The 19,277-nt window shown below is 42.2% G+C and overlaps 1 protein-coding gene across 1 annotated transcript in view; it reads right to left on the reverse strand.

Moving 5' to 3' along the window:
• PPFIBP2 (PPFIA binding protein 2) overlaps window positions 1-18,925 on the reverse strand; it is a 191,072-nt gene extending 172,147 nt beyond the window's left edge. The window contains exon 1 of the mRNA XM_029911425.1: window positions 18,721-18,925. The gene's annotated coding sequence lies outside the window, so the exon portion shown is untranslated. The remainder of the gene's footprint in view (window positions 1-18,720) is intronic.
• Window positions 18,926-19,277: the final 352 nt, after the last annotated feature.

Genomic DNA, 19,277 nt, shown 5'->3' on the forward strand with positions numbered 1-19,277 from the left:
GGTGCCAGCATTTTTAGCTCCAAGATAACTAGAGCTGTTCTGACTAGTGTCAGGCAACATTAGTAAAAACCTCAGCAGTCATTCTACACCAGTGCTCCCAGGGTTGCTAGCACTGGGAAAACAGCAATGGGAGCTTTATGTCTCTGTATAGTAATGACCCGAGAACTCTTGTCCAAAGAGATGTCAGAACGGTCAAAAACTCATAGGTGCGTCATAATAGTGAGATATGTGGAAAAAGTATTTGATGTCAAATACTATTTTGCCTCTAACATGAAAAGGCCAAACTAATGTCAAATATTTTTTGTTAAAAGTAAATAAACTTCAGGCCTGAATACCTGTGCTATATTCTACTTCCAGCCCCACCCAAAGTTCTGCAACCAAGTTTAAAAAAAACCCTGAAAAATTAGTTAATAATGTACATGCTAGCAGAATATAATGTACACAGCCACTGTTACAAAATTAGTAGAACTTTATCAGCTCTGCAGCAAATGGATTAAAAAAAACCAAAACCTGCATTAACAGACAAGATAAATAAAGCAGAGCTTTCATATTACTTTAAGTTGGCTGAATAATGTCATTACAGGATGGTTAGAAGCCCTGCAGCACAGAGTTGTGGCACAGAACGACACCAGAGGGGGTACTCAGAGTTAGTAAAACAGGATTTATTATATCCTGTGGAACATTTGGAGTTTTGACCCAGTAGAGATTTTCAGCAACATATGAAAATTTCCTAGTGGTGCTACTATTTCCTACTGCAAATGAAGTCATGTTGTTTCACAGGGAAACAACATTAACAATAAAAATACACTCACTAATTATCCTCTGTACCTATAGGATATAGTTAGCAAGAGAAGGCAAAAATAAAACATGATTCTTTGTTAGTGAGCACACAAAACCAATTAATCCTCAACAGCTACCAGTTGGCTTCTCTTTCTAACATGATGTTCAGCTTTCTCACAACGTTCTTGCTCCTGTGGCAAACTTACAAATCCTAAAAGTTTACGTAATTTTGAAATAGCAGGACTGAACAGTTTTTCAGACCACAGACTTGTTTGATGAAGAGTAAAAAGAAAACACCTTTGGAGTGAACACAGGGAAAACTTTAAAGAACTGCTCTCATTTCTTCCTACTCTCCCATCTCATGGAGCAAGAGGGAGAGTAGTGAGACATGAGATCAGTGATGATTTGGGTGCACTGGGGAGGAGGAATTTGAATTTGAAGCGATAAGAGACTGAAACCAATGAAGAATTTGAGGAGGGAGTGATATGGTTGGAGCAGCAGTATTTTGGGGACAAAGGTATGGGGAGGTCAAGGTGGAAAGAGTTAGAGTAACCAAAGTGAAAGATGAACAAGATGTAGGTAATAGCAGAGATTATGAAGAAAAGGTGGATTTTGGAAGAAGAGGAAGAAGCCAGATGACTTAACAGCAAAACCAAACCAAACCCAAACTAGATAGGAGTGAGAAAGGAGAGAGAAGATGCTACTGCTGCTGAGGTTGTGAGACTGGGAAACAGAAAGGGAGAGTGAAGTTGAGAGTTAAGTGGAAAAAAAGTTATGTTTTGAAGAAACTGGGCCAAAGGCTACTTTCATAGTGGTGTCAATCCAGAATGACTTAGTTTTCAGCTGAGTTATAAAAGGTATGAATTTACTCCTGGTTCACAGTAGTAGTGTAGAAGAGACATTTTGCTCAATGAGTGTGAAATGACATCAGGAACACCAAGTAGAGATATTCAAAAGACAGTTTTATTAATCCTGAAAAAAATAAAACAACAAAAAAATCTGTTAGGTGTGTGACAGAAAAAACAAACTCCCCACCTGCCATTATACTGTGGAATTACGCTATTTCCAGAGACCTCTGCTGCCAAGGAGGAAGGTCTTGACTTGCCCAAACAGGGAAAAAAAGTACCGTATATTTTATTGGGTTAATTTAAATGCCCCAATATTTGCCTTATAAGAAATGGTTATGTCTTCAGTGTACATGCCTACATTTGCATAAGTATCCACTAAATTTTGGTGCTTCAATTTTTAGACACAACGTTTGATTTTCAGAGGTGCTGAGCACCTGCACGTCCTAGTGACCTAAGCTGGCATTTGGGTGCTCAGCACCTCTGAAAAAAAAATCAGGCCATAAGTATTGCAAGTTGGGCCTCAAGAACTGGAGAATCCAAAATATATGTCCAAGCGTATGGACTTCCTCTTGTCTTTAAAATGAAGCAATTTTGCAAAAAACATTTAAATACAAGAATAACAATTTTAAATAAATGCAGGCTTGATAATTCACAACCCTTCACTGTGCAAGTAGTTCACACTCTTGTGAATTAACCACAAATTGAGGACGTAATCTACCAACTAAAACCGAATTAACTGACATCGTCCAAACAAAAGCAGGGAATATAGCCACAAAGCAAACTGAAAAACAACTCAGTTTTCACAATAGTTCATTATTTCTTAGGCTGGATTACAACTACTATAAAATATAACACTTATCAGGCACAACTGCAGCAGGTAAAGGGCTATTGTAGACTTCTAATGCACTTGTCTATTAAACGCTTTTTGAGTACACTTACAAATCCTCCAAAAGATATTCATAGGCCAAAACAGATTTTCCCATATGTATTACAAAAGCTTGCTAAAGAACCATGTATTTCCCTTTTCACTCTGTTATATTTTATAGCTTGCTAGATCAGACTATGCATGTATTGTTCTTTTCCAATTACTTTGAAAGCATTCAACTTCCTACATTAAAGAACATTTTTACTTCTCACCCAAGGGAGAAAGCCTGAAATATAGAACACCTATACACAACTAATCATTTATAAGGGTTCCAGTTTCTGAGAGACTAAGTTTCAAGTTTATATTCAATTAATCAATCGCTATTACTGTTAGAATGTTTTGTGCATATACCATTCTTTGCAAAAGAGTTAAGACTTTATTCAGAGAAAATAAAATTGATCTCTCTGCCGAATACATATTTGAAATCTTTGGAGCACAATGGAGGAGTTAATAAATATGTTCTCATATGGGAATGACGTGTCTCATTTCCACTGCAATTCTTATGAACAGAACATGCCTCAGGTCCAGTCAAGTTTGTTTTCCTTCCACTCCAACCACAAATCCATGTTCACATGAATTTTATATTTTTTCCCTAGGAATATGTATTAATGCTACATTTACACAGTAGTTCTTGTTATTACAGGAAAGTGGAAGCGAATTGGGGTATAGTGAGAGAAAGGATTATATGGAACTACATGGAACTTTCCATGACATGATCTTCAGATATTTTAAAATTTGAGCTGCATAAAAAGATTTAGATTCTTTTTTTAAAAAGGTGTAATATTTTTTGGTGTTAGCTAGACTCTTTCACTCAGACATTCTTTAAAAACATACCCAAAGTTGGTTTTTTACTTTACTGTTTTTAGTGAATATAAGACACTGTAACAACCAGGCGCTTGTTAAAAATCATAACAGAAACCCAAATTGTAAAGGTTGTAAAACATTACTTGCTGGACGAGATCCACATGGGAAAATTTACTAGAATTTTGTTTAAAATTTCTCAAATCTCTTTCAATTACACTAGATTTTCCTATAAAAAAAAAGAAAAGGAAACATTATCATAATTTGTTTGTAATTTTGTCACCACCAGCAGGATAGCAGATTCACACATTAATTAAAGTAGCCTTTTTTTCTTTTTTTCTCATTCAGGTACAAAATTTCACCAGGTCAGTTTTCAAGCAAAGGTGAATTTTCATTCTCTCCCTGCCCCGCCCCACCCAAAGTTTGGAAGTGGAAAATGTCCCTCCCCCCAAAACAAAAAAAAAACACCCCCCCCCCCCCCCCCCCCCCCCCCGCCCCAATTTCTGGGGTGCAAAATTAACTGTTCACAAAATATTTTTCACCAATTTTATCCAGCTCCCATTATAACACAGATAGGTGGAACAGTATGACAATTAACAAAATAATAATAGCTGAGAATAAACTCTCAATCTAGCCTCATAGCAAGGGCAGTACATAGTTGCACTGTCCCAGCAACAGTATTGTGATTCCAAAAAATCACAATTCTCCCCCACGGCCCTATTGCTCTAGAGCAGACCTTCCCCTCCACCCCAATCACTCCAGCTCAGCTGTGCTAATTAGTGCACTGGGGGGACAGAGTGAAAGATCTGCCCATTCCACACACACATCCTGCCCACCTTCATGACATGGGATGTAGAAGCTTCACGGAGGCTACCGTCCCTGCCCACGCCCTGTATGGTTAATCCACATTGTGGACGAATAGGACAGGCCATGATCTTGCTCAGTAATAATTATTTGCATGTGCATGTTATACATAACACACATGCCTTTCCTGTATGGAATGGCAAGCCCATCTCTCAGATTTTTGGTTACCAAAGTCATGACTAAAAACTGGAAATGCCATTTAAATAGAAAATGAGATTCAGTCAACTTTTGTACTCCACATCAGATAAGCTTCTCTTCACTGTATGAAAATAGTAAATAATAAAACTGTTCTTTATATCCCTTACACCGGACTGTCCCTCCTTTGAATAAATAAGGATCTCTCTATTATATTGACAGGTTTCAGAGTAGCAGCCGTGTTAGTCTGTATCCGCAAAAAGAACAGGAGTACTTGTGGCACCTTAGAGACTAACAAATTTATTAGAGCATAAGCTTTCGTGGGCTACAACCCACTTCTTCGGATGCATATAGAGTGAAACATTATATTATATTGAGCCCAATTCTCCTCTAACATATGCCTGTATCCAGATTCCCTCACTCCTGTTAGATATAATCTTACTTCACAAGTAGCTCCTTTGACTTCAATGTAAGGTACTACTTAACTATTAAAAAGCAATCTGCACACTATATATGCATCAGTTCTTACCCCTGTAGCCCTAAGAATGCCTCAAATGCCAGATGGCACACTGTTGTCATGATATTTACCCAAAAGGTGGCATGCAATATATCACTGGAAAACTAATAACTCACTGATCATTAATATTCTTACCTGATGTATGTATGGTTATCTCACAAAGAACTTTACAGATGTACTATGGAAATATGTGACTAAAATGTGTTTAAACCAGGCAAGTCAGGGGGAATTGATACACAGGTTTTCTCCAGACAAAGGAAAGAGGCCAACACCTCATACCAGATGTGGCTATTCATTGGTATCAGAGATCTCAGGAAGATATCATTTGCATTGTAAAATCACCAGTGGAGGAGGAACCAGCATGGAGTCTACACCGGAGGGTGTGGCATCTACACCCAGCAAGGGAAAGGAACTTTCAAAATTTACTGGACTATAAAGGGGGGTGGGGGGGAGCAAACCCATTTGTTCCCTCAAGAAGTGGATCACTAAGACACCAACACTTCGATTCTGTAAGGCTGGAACAGCCAGTCACACCGGAGAAGTTGCTGTAAGTAGGGAAACCATCCTGAAAAAGAACTATAGCTGATGAAGTTAAATTTTAGAATTAGGGCTTTTCTACACTTGAAATGCTGCAGTTGCACCACGGTAGTGTTTTCCGTGTAGACACTACCTATGCTGACAGGAGGGATTCTCCTGTTGGTGTAGGTAATCCATCTCCCAGACAGGTGGTAGCTAAGTCGACAGAAGAATTCTTTCACTGACCTAACACAGTCTGGGGGTTAGGTTAGCTTACCTATGTCGCCAAGAGGTGTGGATTTTTCACACCCCTGAGTGATGTAGCTGGGTCAACCTAACTTTTCAGAAGCCTTAGGCCTTAGAAGCATGTTTTACTTTTGTTTGTTTGTAACCATTTTAATCTTTATTCTTTCCACTTGGTATCACTTAAACCAGTGGGTCTCAAACTTTTTTACTGGTGACACCTTTCACACAGCAAGCCTCTGAGTGCGACCCTCCCCTAATAAATTAAACACACTTTTAAGTATATTTAACACTATTATAAATGCTGGAGGCAAGCAGGGTCTCGGGTGGAGGTTGACAGCTCGCGACCCCCCATGTAATAACCTCGCGACCCCCTCAGGGGTCCTGACCCCCAGTTTGAGAACCCCTGACTTAAACCTATGCTGTTTTGTTAATACACAGTTTACTTTTACCATAAACCAACTTCAGTGATTTGTTTGGGGGTTTGTCAACACCAGTTAATAAACTGCTGTGTATTGTCTCTTTAAAGGAGCAGCTAACTTAATAACCTCTGTGAGTTGAGTAAGAGGGCTGGACATCTGTGGGGAACTTGGGAGTTGGGGTTCACTGATTGTTACCTGCTAGGCAAGGTTTGGACTGGCAAAGTCCTAAAGAGTTTGCTGGCAGGGCAGACAAGCAGGAGCTAATCCGCATCTTAGCAGCAGCAAAGCTTTCATTTGCTGAGGCTGAGAAGGGTAACAGTGGCTCCCAATTATGGGAACCCTAGCAGGTTGTCCCAACCCCTTACTTACACATATAAAAAGATTAATTAGGAAATTCCCACCCATAAAACTTTGTAAACTTTGAATTGAAGTTGCTCAAGTGTATTTCTTCTCAATGGAAGGGCTAAAAGGAAATACATTTTCAGTAAACGGTCACACCCAGCAAAATATTTGTCTCCAAGCTGCATCCCACTACAATCATGACACTCTTCAACCCTGACACAAATGTTCTCTTTACATATTCAATTTCAATTCACTATGCCAGGGGTGGCCAACCTGAGCCTGAGAAGGAGCCAGAATTTACTAATGAACATTGTCAAAGAGCCACAGTAATATATCAGCAGTCCCCCATCTGCTACCCCCCCCCCCAGCCCCCAGTGCCTCCTGCCCACCGGCAGCGCCGCCAATCAGTGCCTCCCCCTCCCTTCCCACGTCTCCCGCCTGCAGCAATCAGCTGTTTTGCAGTGCACAGGAGGCTCTGGTGGGAAGGGGGGAGGAGTGAGGGCATGGCAGGCTCCGGGGAAGGGGCAGGGGCCTTGTGGGAAGGAGTGGAGTGGTGGCAGGACCTGGGGCACAGCAGAGGGTTGAGCAGTGAGCACCCCACAGCATATTGGAAAGTTAGCATCTGTAGCTCCAGCCTCTGAGTATGCCTAATATGCCTATGCAAGGAGCCGCATATTAACCTCTGAAGAGCCGCATGCGGCTCCGGAGCCACAGGTTGGCCACCCCTGCACTATGCTGTCATCCTCATTGTACACCTCAAAGAACTGAAAAATTACATTGCAACGCACAACTTTAACTCCAACCTATTTATCTTTTATTTCATTATACATTATAAATGTACATAGGAATATAATTGGTTATGGGCTTTTTAGTAGTGTGTACTATATTATCCGATTGTTTTAGAGTTATAATGTAAATACACAGAAATCTGCATGGAGGATTGTTGATGAAACTGGGCTAACACTCAGATTGGTATTATGTTGTATGGACTCCTTCCTAATGGTTTCCTTCCTTTTTAGTTAATGTTTGCACACTGAAAAAATACACTCAAGCAAACTTAATTCTAAGTTTGTGAAATTTCTTGTGTTAGAAAAAAGAATGCTGTTTATTACAGCATAAAACCAGCATAAGTGAGAAAAAAATCACACCCATTACATTATGTCTTATTGAAAGCTTTTGGATTAAATCAAATTATGAACTGAAAATTACTCTCCTTTTCCCTCACCCCCCAAACTCAATGAGCTATTTTCCACAACAGAACAATTTAACAATTGTAAGATCCGTTATAGTCTTAAAGGCTGGCGAACCTCCCAGACACTTGCACAAATAGAAGAAAATATAGTTACTGTTTAGAGTAGCTTAGAATGTTATTTCGAAGGGAGGAGGTTAACAGTGGAAATGCTTGTCAAACTTTGGTTTACATCCTTTCTAATAGGCAGTAACTCTTCCAATTCAGAGTCAGAGTGCTGAAACTAAGGACAAATGACACCATCTGTTACTTCCATCCTGAACAAAAAAGTTCTGTTTTAATACCAACACAAATTCTGTGCTGAAATTCTACAATCAAATGTCTATATTTCATGCAGATTATACTACATTAATATTAAAAAAGTGCACTGAATAACAACCTAGAACTAATTTTGTACATTCTTATGTCTTCAAAAAAAGCTTAAAATAAACATGATGCTTAGAGAAGATAAAAATAGACAGAAAAATCTAGTTCTGTGCCTCTTCACAGATTTCTCTCTACAAGTCCCATATACTGTTGTTATAAGTTCAATTGATCCGTGCCTTCCTATAATACACAGTGGGGATGATTTTACAAAGGATGCCTTGTGCCTCTACAGATGTGGTACAAGAGTTTTTTATTAATAGTACCAATTAACCAATTAATAAGGCCGTCAGATTACACAAGAGGGAATGCTATAATACAGATGCTAGATAGAAATTTTGCATTAGTTGATAATAGCAATTCAAATATGAACAGATTTTCTTTACAGAATAACATAGTTCTGAATATGCACCACACACACTGCTATTGTATTGTACAATGACTATATCAGCAAAACGCAGAACCTTTGTTTCCCTGAGGTTCTTAACGATGGTCTCTTATCTCTTTACTAAATTGGATTTACTCCAAGGTCTTCTCTAGACAAAGCATTATCTCCAGATATCACCAGAATACTTTGGTTTGGCGACCTATTATATCACACTAATACATGATCATCACAATAAGTTATATTCATAAATCTTAGTGAAATGACAAAGTAAGATGCTCTGATTATGGATCATTAAAGCAGATGCTACCATCTGGACTACTTCAATCTCGCTTTACATACCAAATTCAGGTTAAACATGCAAACAATAATTGGGTTAACAAGATCTATATTGGAACAAAAACATAATTCACAGTGTTTCTTAGAGTCACCTCAAATTTGATAAAGACTTTTCTGTCATAACTAAGAATTTTCTGCTGTATTTTTGCGTAGAAATTTGTGCAAATGGAGTAACAAAGTGATGTTCTTGTATGAAAGTATAAGTGAGTAATTCGAGATGGGCCCAAGCAGGAATCCCTGATTTAAAAAAAAAAAAAAAAAAATCTCTGCATTTCAGGAGTGTCCAGCTTTGATCTTTGCAGATTGCCTATGACTTAAATTTTGGATGAATCAAAATCCCAGTTCCAATGTTGAGAGTGTTTGAAATCCAGATCCAGGTACTGCAGATTGAACCTATCTGTTGTACTTACTTCACTTGCACATAGGGTGACCAGATGTTCCGATTTTATAGGGACGGTCTGGATTTTTCTGGATTTTTCTTATATAGGCTCCTATTGCCTCCTACCCCCTGTCCTGATTTTTCACATTTGCTGTCTGGTCACCCTACTTGCACACAGTGCCGGCTCCAGGCACCAGCCGAGCAAGCTAGTGCTTGGGGCGGCAGCTTGTAGGAGGCGGCATTCCGCCCAATCCTAGGGCTTCACGGCCGCTTTTGTTGTTGTTGTTGTTGTTGTTCCACTCCGGCCGCCCTGTAGGGGGCAGCGGCGTGGAGGATGGGAGCACCCTGCAGCAAGCCCTGCAGGGCAGCCTGCGTCATTCCCTCCCAGCCAACCGGAGCGGTGCGGAGCCCTCCCGGCAGGAGGCACGGTGGGAGGGACCGCGTGGCAGCGCCCCCGCTGAAGCCTTGGCCGCCCCCCTTCTCTCTCTCCCCCCGCTCCCTCCCCCTCCCCCCGCTAGCTGGGGCACATCTGCAGGGCAGGGAGTCCCCCTGCACCCTGGCTCCGGCCCCGGCGCCGGGTTTTTTTTTTTTTGCTTGGGGCGGCCAGAAAGCCAGAGCCGGCCCTGCTTGCACACAATCTGGTGAACTCTTAGATGAAGACATAGTATGTGTGTGATTCATTTACTATGAATATTCATGAACCTTCTATTACTATTCCAAATTAACACAAGAATCGCATATGAGGTTGTGGATAAGCACTTGCTGCTGCCTACACCACAGAACCAGTCTCTAGGCCTGCTGCTCTCTCCACACACCACCACTTGCCTCTTCAGTACCTAGGGCGGCTCCCTGACCCCTGGAAGCAGCTCCACCTTCAATGAGTGTGAGCCTATCCTGAGATTCTAGGGGAGAAAACCAAGTCTGCCATCTGTACCTCCTTCCCCTAATGCAGACTCCAGTTGCTTCACACTGTCTAGCTTAGCAGCATGTCCTTGGGTAGTTTCTAAAATGCCTCTAGCCTCCAATAAGGAGTTCAGGCACCGTCGCTGCCAGCACACTGCAATTTCTCAGTAGTCTGGTCTGTCATTCCCCACCCCAAACACATGCTTTAACTACTCTCTGTGGCTACCACAAGCCTTTTTAATTTCTGGGCCAGCATACAAAAGATCTCTTCCTCCTCCTCCTGATAGACAGCTGCTTTCTTTCCTTAATCCTCCACCTTAATCTTGGACAACTTCACATTTCACATGGATGATGCAATTTAGCACAGACACAGTGTATATTATTACAGTTGAGAAAACATGTCCCCTTAACCATCAAGCTTTCCACTTCTAATTTTCCATTTAAAGAAAAATGGTTATTAACAATGATACGCAGCAGTTTGCATAGCACATCTTCAAACTCACATGGAAAGAAAAATAATAGAAATGATTGTTCCAAGTTTTTAAGGAAGCCCTGGCTTTCCCCATTATTTAACTGATTGTCAGGCAGATAGCCAATTGTCTCCTTTACGTTCCAACAATGATTGATTTTATTGTCCCAAGAAAATCATGACAAGATTAATTCCAGGCAATATTTTCATTTTTATTGTTGTGATAATTGCAATTTCTGCATTATGACCTTCAAAAATTAAACAAATATGCCCCTCTCTCTCTCTACACGTGCATGGAAATAGCTTATGTACCCCATATGTTGTTTTTATGTATTAGTATCCATGTGTAAATGACAATGCTCTGCACTGTACTACTTTTAATTTTATTAAAAAAAATACCAGAGAAAGTACAGAAAGTGTATAAAACTGCACTAATGGAGTTAGGCCTCAATCTAGCAATTACTTATGCACCTGCTTAAAAAAAAAAGTGATGTCAAATACCCAATGCCAAAATTTGACAGACATCCCTTCTAAATGTTGTTATTCTATAAACGTTGTTATTGAAACAAAAAAATTACTTCAGTTCCTCAATATAATCATACAGAAAGAAAATACAGCCACTATTTTTACAGGACATAGAAATTATATTTTCTATTCCTTCTGTAGGCTCTGCAAAAACAGTTATTTAATTCTCAGGTAATAGCTATTCTGGCACCAATGAGGATATGGGTGCACGGATAGCTAGCCAGGATCGAGAAAGTTAAAGTTGCTGTTAAACTAAAAGCAGCCATATTCACTGTTATGCCAAATAAAATAAACAAACATTTGCCCCATGGTGGGGGGAAAAAAGGGACTGGTTCTGCAAGGTGCTGAGAAGGGGTGAAGTGTGGTCACTCACCCATGCTCAGATAGCATGGTGGTGATGATTGATATATTTATATCTACACAGAGATGAGACAGGATTAAGAGAGAGCAAACACTGCAACACTTCGTTAGAAATCATCTGTCTTCACCTAATGGCTCAGTGGTCAGCACATCATATTGCCATAAGAGGGACTCGGATTAAAAAAATCAATTACAGTGTCACAGCGTCAGGACTCCTCCTCTGCAGAGTTCCTAAACCCCTCTTCCAAGTTTACTTACGATACGTCCACACTACCCGCCGAATCGGCGGGTAGTGATCAATCTATTGGGGATGTAGGCTTTGCTGATTTTGTTATCTAGACGAGACGCGATAAATCGATCCACGAACATGCTCCCCGTCGACTCCGGAACTCCACCAGGGCAAGAGGCGGAGTCGACGGGGGAGCCGCGGCCGTCAATCCCGCGCCGTGAGGACGGGAGGTAAGTCGATCTAAGATATGGGAGGAGGGATAGCTCAGTGGTTTGAGCATTGGCCTGCTAAACCCAGGGTTGTGAGTTCAATCCTTGAGGGGGCCATTTAGGGAACTGGGGTAAAAATCTGTCTGGGGATTGGTCCTGCTTTGAGCAGGGGGTTGGACTAGATGACCTCCAGAGGTCCCTTCCAATCCTGATATTCTATATTCTATATGTCGACTTCAGCTACGCTATTCTCGTAGCTGAAGTTGCGTATCTTAGATCGATATCCCCCCCAGTGTAGACCAAGCCTTAGAATTCCATGATAGGTTTGGACATAGTGTTAAGTTGCTCTACGTCGCATAGTTATACTGCCATGCAATTTTTGTCGCTTCTGATACACAGGGAGAATTGAATGGAAATTTACAGCAGTCACACCTCCCTGTGCAGAAATCATTCAGTTGTTACAAACTAAACATATGGCTAAGCACATCCACAGCACCTCATTCCAGGTTGGACTAGTGAAATGGAATTTACATGGGGATATCCTTGAAAATCTCTCAGACGTTCCAGTTATTGCAGAATATGATGACCTACCTGCTTAGTGGAAAGAGATGGATGAGAGTCCATCGCAGCCTGTGCTCCATGGGCTACTTTGGCTTACCTTATGAATTATATAGAGCCCTATATGCCAGCACGATGGCTGAGATCAGAATAAGTGATTTTGTTGACAATCTTCAGAGACATACTCTTGCAGACTGGAAAGAAGGTGTTCTTAGTGAAGGACCCCAATTGTGGAATTTGTCCTCACTGGTGGACTGTCAGCACTAGAGTTTATTAGCACCCAGAGCATGACACAAAGCTCATCTTTTAAATCAAATCTTGCAAAATGGGTTTAAAATTTAAGGTATTGTCTTTTCATATTTTTGATTTATAAATGCTGACTGATTTACTTGTGTTTATACCTGGAAGCAACTGTGATGTACAACAGTGGACAACTTTCCCAAAGATTATTAACGAGAGTTCCTGGATGCTGAACATGGGCAGCTTGTGAACTGCTGGCTGGGGGAGGCCCGCGCCGCTTCCCGCAGCCCCCATTGGCCTGGAGCGGCGAACCGTGGCCAGTGGGAGCCGCGATCGGCCAAACCTGCGGACGCGACAGGTAAACAAACCGACCCGGCCTGCCAGGGTGCTTACGCTGGCGAGCTGTGTGCCAAAGGTTGCCGATCCCTGCCTTACACGAATGGAGGAAGTAGAGAGATTTTCTACTCTGGAGATTCTTGCCATAGGGCATACACAAAGGCCTGGTCTACACTAACCCCCCCACTTCGGACTAAGGTACGCAAATTCAGCTACGTTAATAACGTAGCTGAATTCGAAGTACCTTAGTCCGAAGTTACCGCGGTCCAGACGCGGCAGGAAGGCTCCCCCGTCGATGCTGCGTACTCCGCTCGCCGAGCTGGAGTACCAGCGTCGACGGCGAGCACTTCCGGGATCGATCCGGGATCGATTTATCGCGTCTTAACCAGACGCGATAAATCGAACTCAGAAAACCGATTGCTTACATCCGGACCCGGATGTAAGTGAAGACGTACCCAAATATTAAAAAAAATTAAACCTTACATCAACCCACCACCACCTCTGAGTAATATTATCTGTTTTACAAATGGCAAACATGAGGCACAGAACACAGATCTCCATACTGCCAGTTCTGTGGATTCCTAATTAGTAACTTCGCAAATCATCAATATAAAACAAGCAATGGGCAAGTTGATCTAGAAGTTACATAGGCTTTGCTGATTTTGTTATTTTTAAACAAAACTTATCTTTGCAATTAAAGCTTCTTGTGCTCATTGGCTTCTACATATCAATGAATTGCCAAATAGATTTGTAGTGCTACTGGGAAATGATTTTATAGCAAAAAGTGCACAACATCCACACAAACAAAGGAGAAAGAATTGTACCAAGTGTAACAAGAACACAAGAGAATGTAAATAAAAACATTGAGCTAAAAATCTATGGGAATAGTCATTTAGCTACAAGAAGTGCCTTCATAAAAGCTGGAGGAGGAGACAGGGACTAATATATTGTAAAGAGGGGAAATTATGCAGCCAGAGTCCATCAAAGACATCTTATCTCCTTAGTTGTGGGGGATCAAATAAAGTCAAAGAGCTAATCATCCAGGGAAAAATATGGTCTCAATTACTGCTTCAGGCAATGCCTCAAAATAAACTGGCAAGCTGACGTAGCATAGAAAATTTAATATACCATGGAAAGATATTGACAAGCTGGAGGGAATTTAGAGAAGAGCAACAAAAAGTATTGCAGGCTGGAATTCTTGGATTTTGAGAGATTAAAAAAACTAAATATGTATAACTTGGCTATTCAACTATTTTGGGAAGTCAAGGATGGCAAGGGGGAGGACATGATAACATCTACAAGTATCTGAATGGTGTAACCCCTTTTGTGTGATGTCTCTGGAAGTCATTTTTGAAGCCTTTTATCTTTCCCCCAAATTGTGAGCATCGCAGGTGGTTTTGTATCCTAGTGCATTTACTTTCCAAGTTACCATTTTGTAACTTTAGAAAATACAGCGAGGCCTTGTGTGATAAACTGCATTTAATGAAAATGTGCCTATGTTTATACTGTTGTGTGACAAGCTGTATGAAGGCTCACATGTGGTGGATCTCATCCAATACACTAAATGCCCCAATAACAACTGCGTGGGTGAAAGAAGACAATCACTACGCTCTCAAATGAACTCACACAGAAAAATAATAAAAGACAAGAACGCTATATCACCTTTGGGTGAGCACTTTTCACAAAACGATTACTCCATACCTCACCTCGCAGTCCTCGTCCTCAAAGGAAACCTGCACAACACCTTCAAAACAGGAGCCTGAGATCTTGCTAGACATTAGATACTCATGGTTTAATAAAGGCATTGATTTATGGCTTATTACAACAATCTGTATCCCACTAACCCCCTTCTTTTGTCTTATGACTGAAGAGGTGTTAATGGGCCACTTCACCTTGAATGGTCCCTTAGAATATGTGTTAATGATTTATGCAAAACAATACATGCCACCTTGTATTTAGCTGTGACACTCCCTGTACCTTTCCCAGACATGAAGAAGAGCTGTGTCTAGCTAGAAAGTTCGTCTCCTTCACCAACAGAAATTCTTAATAAAGATATTACCTCACCCACCTGGCATGAGGGAATGTATTTTTACAATAAAGAAAACCTTTAAAATATAGGAAAATACTATCATCTCTATTTGGATAAATACCGAATGTTCTGAATTATATTAAAAAACTTAAAATAGACATTTAAAAGGAGGTGATAGTTGTAGACCCTGAATCTTGTAAACTGATTAATACCCAAGCCTAGGAGAGCCCCACTGCAACGGAGCTTCATGTAAGAACAGGGCTATGCCTGCACAGATCAGCAGGATCAGGGACTTCATTTGTTTGAAACAAACAGATGGATGGCTTGGAAACATTTTCCCACTTTGCGGAAGGGTCTCATTTAATTTGTAATCTGAATGACGTTACTCCTCTGCCAAGCAACTTCTCCCGCTCCAATGGGACTCTGAGCTATACCCATACAGTTTCATCATTCCAGCGTAAGCTGTGTACAGGTGAAAAGCAAGGGTGGCTTCTTCCCAAGTGGAATGTCTGACACTCAGCTTAGGAAGCAACTCAGGGCCAGTAGAACCTCTCTTCACCTTAACCCACTATAAACACAGACAGCTGATAAAATGGTCTTTAACTACATCATATTTAAGTAGACATATTAAACTGTCACACACTTTTTCCTTCCTTCTCACATCACTGTCACCATAAGGTTTGTATTTAAACAGGTTTTTCCTTTATGAAAGGCAGCATGACTAGTGGTTAAAGCATATTAAGAGTTATGGGTTCTAATCCTGTCTCTGCCACTGAAACGCTGTACATCGTTGGACATGTTACTTCACCTCTCATTATTATTTATTGGTATTGCAGTAGAGTCCTGCAAATCCTCAGATATCCACAGACCATTTTTGCAGATCACGGATTGGATGCGGATACAAATTTTATATCCATGCAGGGCTCTACCTAAAAGGCCCCAATCAAGACCAGGACCTCAATGTGCTGGTCACTGCCAAAACATACTAAGAGAAAGTGCCTGTCCTGAAAAGTTTGCAACCTAATGGGCTGTCTACATGGGGACACTCAGGAGAGCTAAGACAAATTAACTAAAGGTATGAAGTTCAAGCACATTAAATCCCTGAGTGGATGCTCATTAAGAAGGAAAGCGGTCGCTGTTTGCTTTATTATATGGGTATTAAGTGGCAGAGTCAGAAATAGAAACCAGGTTTTCCTGATTCACCTGCAAAATGGGGGCAAAACCTACATTACAGGGGTACTGTGATGCTTTACTCTAACAACTGCAAATTCAATTCAAGAACTCTACCCTGAGTTCCATCCTGCACCGACACCACTTCTGTCTTCTCAGGTCATCAGGCCTGTGTTGTTGTGGGCTCTAGGATATTTAATTCAGATACTGATAATATTGGTCTCTCCCCACTTCTAAATTAATTCCTCAATGCCTTTTGATTTCAACTTGCTTTTTAAAGTTACGTTTACTGTTGGCCCTGTAAATATTACTTCCCATCCCATCCACTCTGTCCTCTTTGTAAAAGTTTCAGAATTAAGCTGTTCTACTGTCAGCTGGTATATACACAACACACACAATTATTTACCAGGGCTTCTTAATACCAAAAGAAAAATGAGAAGAGAAGAAAGTTCCCCTAAAAAGACCACAATCAGGAACTGAATGCAATGCAAGAACCTTATCAGGTTATTATAGTGTGTTTTCTAACGCAAATCTCACACCACAGACAAATTAATTATTTTTATTAAAGCTAATATTAAAATTATCTAATACACAGGTTAAGGAAAGAGAGTCTTATGATCTTAATCCATTAGCTACCCAGACACCCATATCCACTAGTTTGCCTAATGTATTTTCTCTTACCATTTTAAAAATCCTATGACCGTGAAATTGACCAAAATGGGCTGTGAATTTGATAGAGCCCTAAGCAAAGTCAACACTCATGAAATAAGAGATCATTTGACATCACCTCATACTCTTGCCTCCCATATCTTCCCGGGTTGCAAATATATGCAGATGTACCCTAACGCACAAGTTCTACAGAGCTGCAGCTACACTGCTATAGTATAGACACTTGCTACAGCGACAGAATGTTTTTTTCCACCACTATAGTAAATCCACCCCCTTGAGAGACATCACCTAGGTCATTGGAAGAATTGTTAAGTTGACCTAGCAGTGTCGATACCGGGGCTTAGGTCGGCTTAACTACGTGACTTCCGTGATTTATGCAGGGGCCAGCGTGACTGACCCCAGGGCCGCCCCAGCAGCTGGCTCCAGGGCAGCTACTCACGTGGCCCCGGGACAGCCACACCAGACGCTGATCTGGTGGCCCCCAGCCAGAGCAGCCACGGACCGCAGCCCTTGGCAGCTGCTGCCACTGGGCCCGGGTGCCCCCCCATGCCCAGCCCCCTACAGCACTCCCCCCCCCCAAGTCCCCGCAAGATTTAATCACAGGTGTTTTTAGTATAAGTCATGGACAAGTCATGGGCTGTGAATTTTTGTTTATTGCCCATGACCTGTCCATGACTTTTACTAAAAATACCCGTGAATAAATCATAACCTTATCTATGAGTGATGTAGCTAGATCAACCTAATTTTTAGGTGTAGATGAGGCCTTAGAAACAACAAAAGTCAAGCTCCTGAGAGCTTAGAATTGATCGTGTGTTGTGTGGTGAAAAAATAATCCGTAATAATAATATGTTATCCCCCATTGTTCCATACATGGTGTCTGTCCTGTTAGCTATTTTATTCCCTTTGGTAACTTATTTTCTGAATTAGTCATTGGATAAACACTTTCACGCCACATTACATAAAGTATACTTGAATCCAGATTTCTTTCACTCTTGCAGCGATGAGAACGAACAAACAAACAAACAAAGCAGGACTGAATGCTGAAAGCACAGCAGTGCTATGAATTGCAGTTCATGCAACAATATGTACATTCCTCTCTTCCACTTAACTAAGTTTGGCTGCAACAGGATGTACTCAATGACAGCACATACTCTGAATCAACAGCCTTATGTCAATAAACTAGTTTATTAACCCACCAGCATAAATTCCGTTTTAAAGCCTTCTTAACCCTACAAGAATAAACATGCATAAGGGAGTCTCTTCATGAGTCATTTTCATTTAAAAGTAATGTCTCAATATTACTGGCGAAAGAATAAAAGTCCCTATAATGCAACGAAACAAAACAAAAAAAAAGGAACCAGGAAACCCGGCTTTACACTTAGTTTACAGACACTCATAGGACTGAAGGGATTTTTAAAACCCTTGCACACGTCTAACAAAACACTTACAGCACCTTAAAATAATTAACAAATACATCCAAGAACAGCCTGTGAGATGGGTGTTTACACAGAGGGGAAACTGAGCCACGGAAGGCTGGATTACTGCTGGCTGTTACAATCAAGTGAGTCACCCGGCTCTGGCACCAGTATTTAAACTGAGAGCAGCCCTGGGCTCATGGAGAAGTGAAGTGAGGTGCCCGAGGACACAGAGTCAGTCAGTGGCAGAGGCCGGGGTAGCGCAGAGTTCTGGGCTCCCAGCTGCCCCTCAGCCTTGTCACACGCAGCCCCCGGCTTGCTCAGGGCACAGCGGGCAAGAGAACCGCTAAGGGTGTCTTGGAGGAGCCCCAAGCCCAGCCCGTCCCCAGCCGCCCCCCGAGGTGAGCCAGCACTGGCCGAGTTACCGTTTGTTGGCGGGGCACAGCACAGACTCGGTCCCTCCCGCCCAGGCAGGCGCGGGGCTGCCCGGCGGCACTGACCCGAGCGGCCCGGATCCCCTCGGCGTGGCGCCCCGGGGCGCGCGCTCTGCCCCGGCCGGCGCAGCTGCGCGGGCGCTGTGCTCGCTCTCCGGGCTGGAGGAGACGCGCGCGCAGCGGCCGCCCCTGGCCGCGCACTGGCCCCTGCGCCCCGCTCCCTAGGGCGCGTGGAGTCCGGCTGCCCGAGTCCGAGCTCCAGCGCCATTGGTTCTGGGGACGGGACCGGCAGGCAGCTATTGTTCCCACGTGATTTGGAGTGGAAGCGGGGGGAGAGAGGGGAAGGCAGTGCGGGACACTGGCTCGGCGGCGCTGCCTCCGGGCAGGTATTCCCCGGGGCGCGGGCACACGGGAGAAGGGGCTCAGAACAGCCCCGGGGTCACGGGCTGCTCACGGGGGCAGTTGTAGGACCCAAGGGGAGACCCGGGCGGTTGGCGTTTCTTTGCCGGTTAGATCTTTCCCGCTCAGTAGCTACATTCGGGTGCAAACTTTCCACGCTTCTCACTACAAAGTATTTGGTTTAACAGGCTTTCATGGGTGCAGTAAAATGCCAACACGTAGGT

Source organism: Terrapene carolina, unplaced genomic scaffold (assembly GCF_002925995.2).
Source record: "Terrapene carolina triunguis isolate 2854851 unplaced genomic scaffold, T_m_triunguis-2.0 Scaffold96, whole genome shotgun sequence".
Taxonomy (NCBI): Eukaryota; Metazoa; Chordata; order Testudines; family Emydidae; genus Terrapene; species Terrapene triunguis.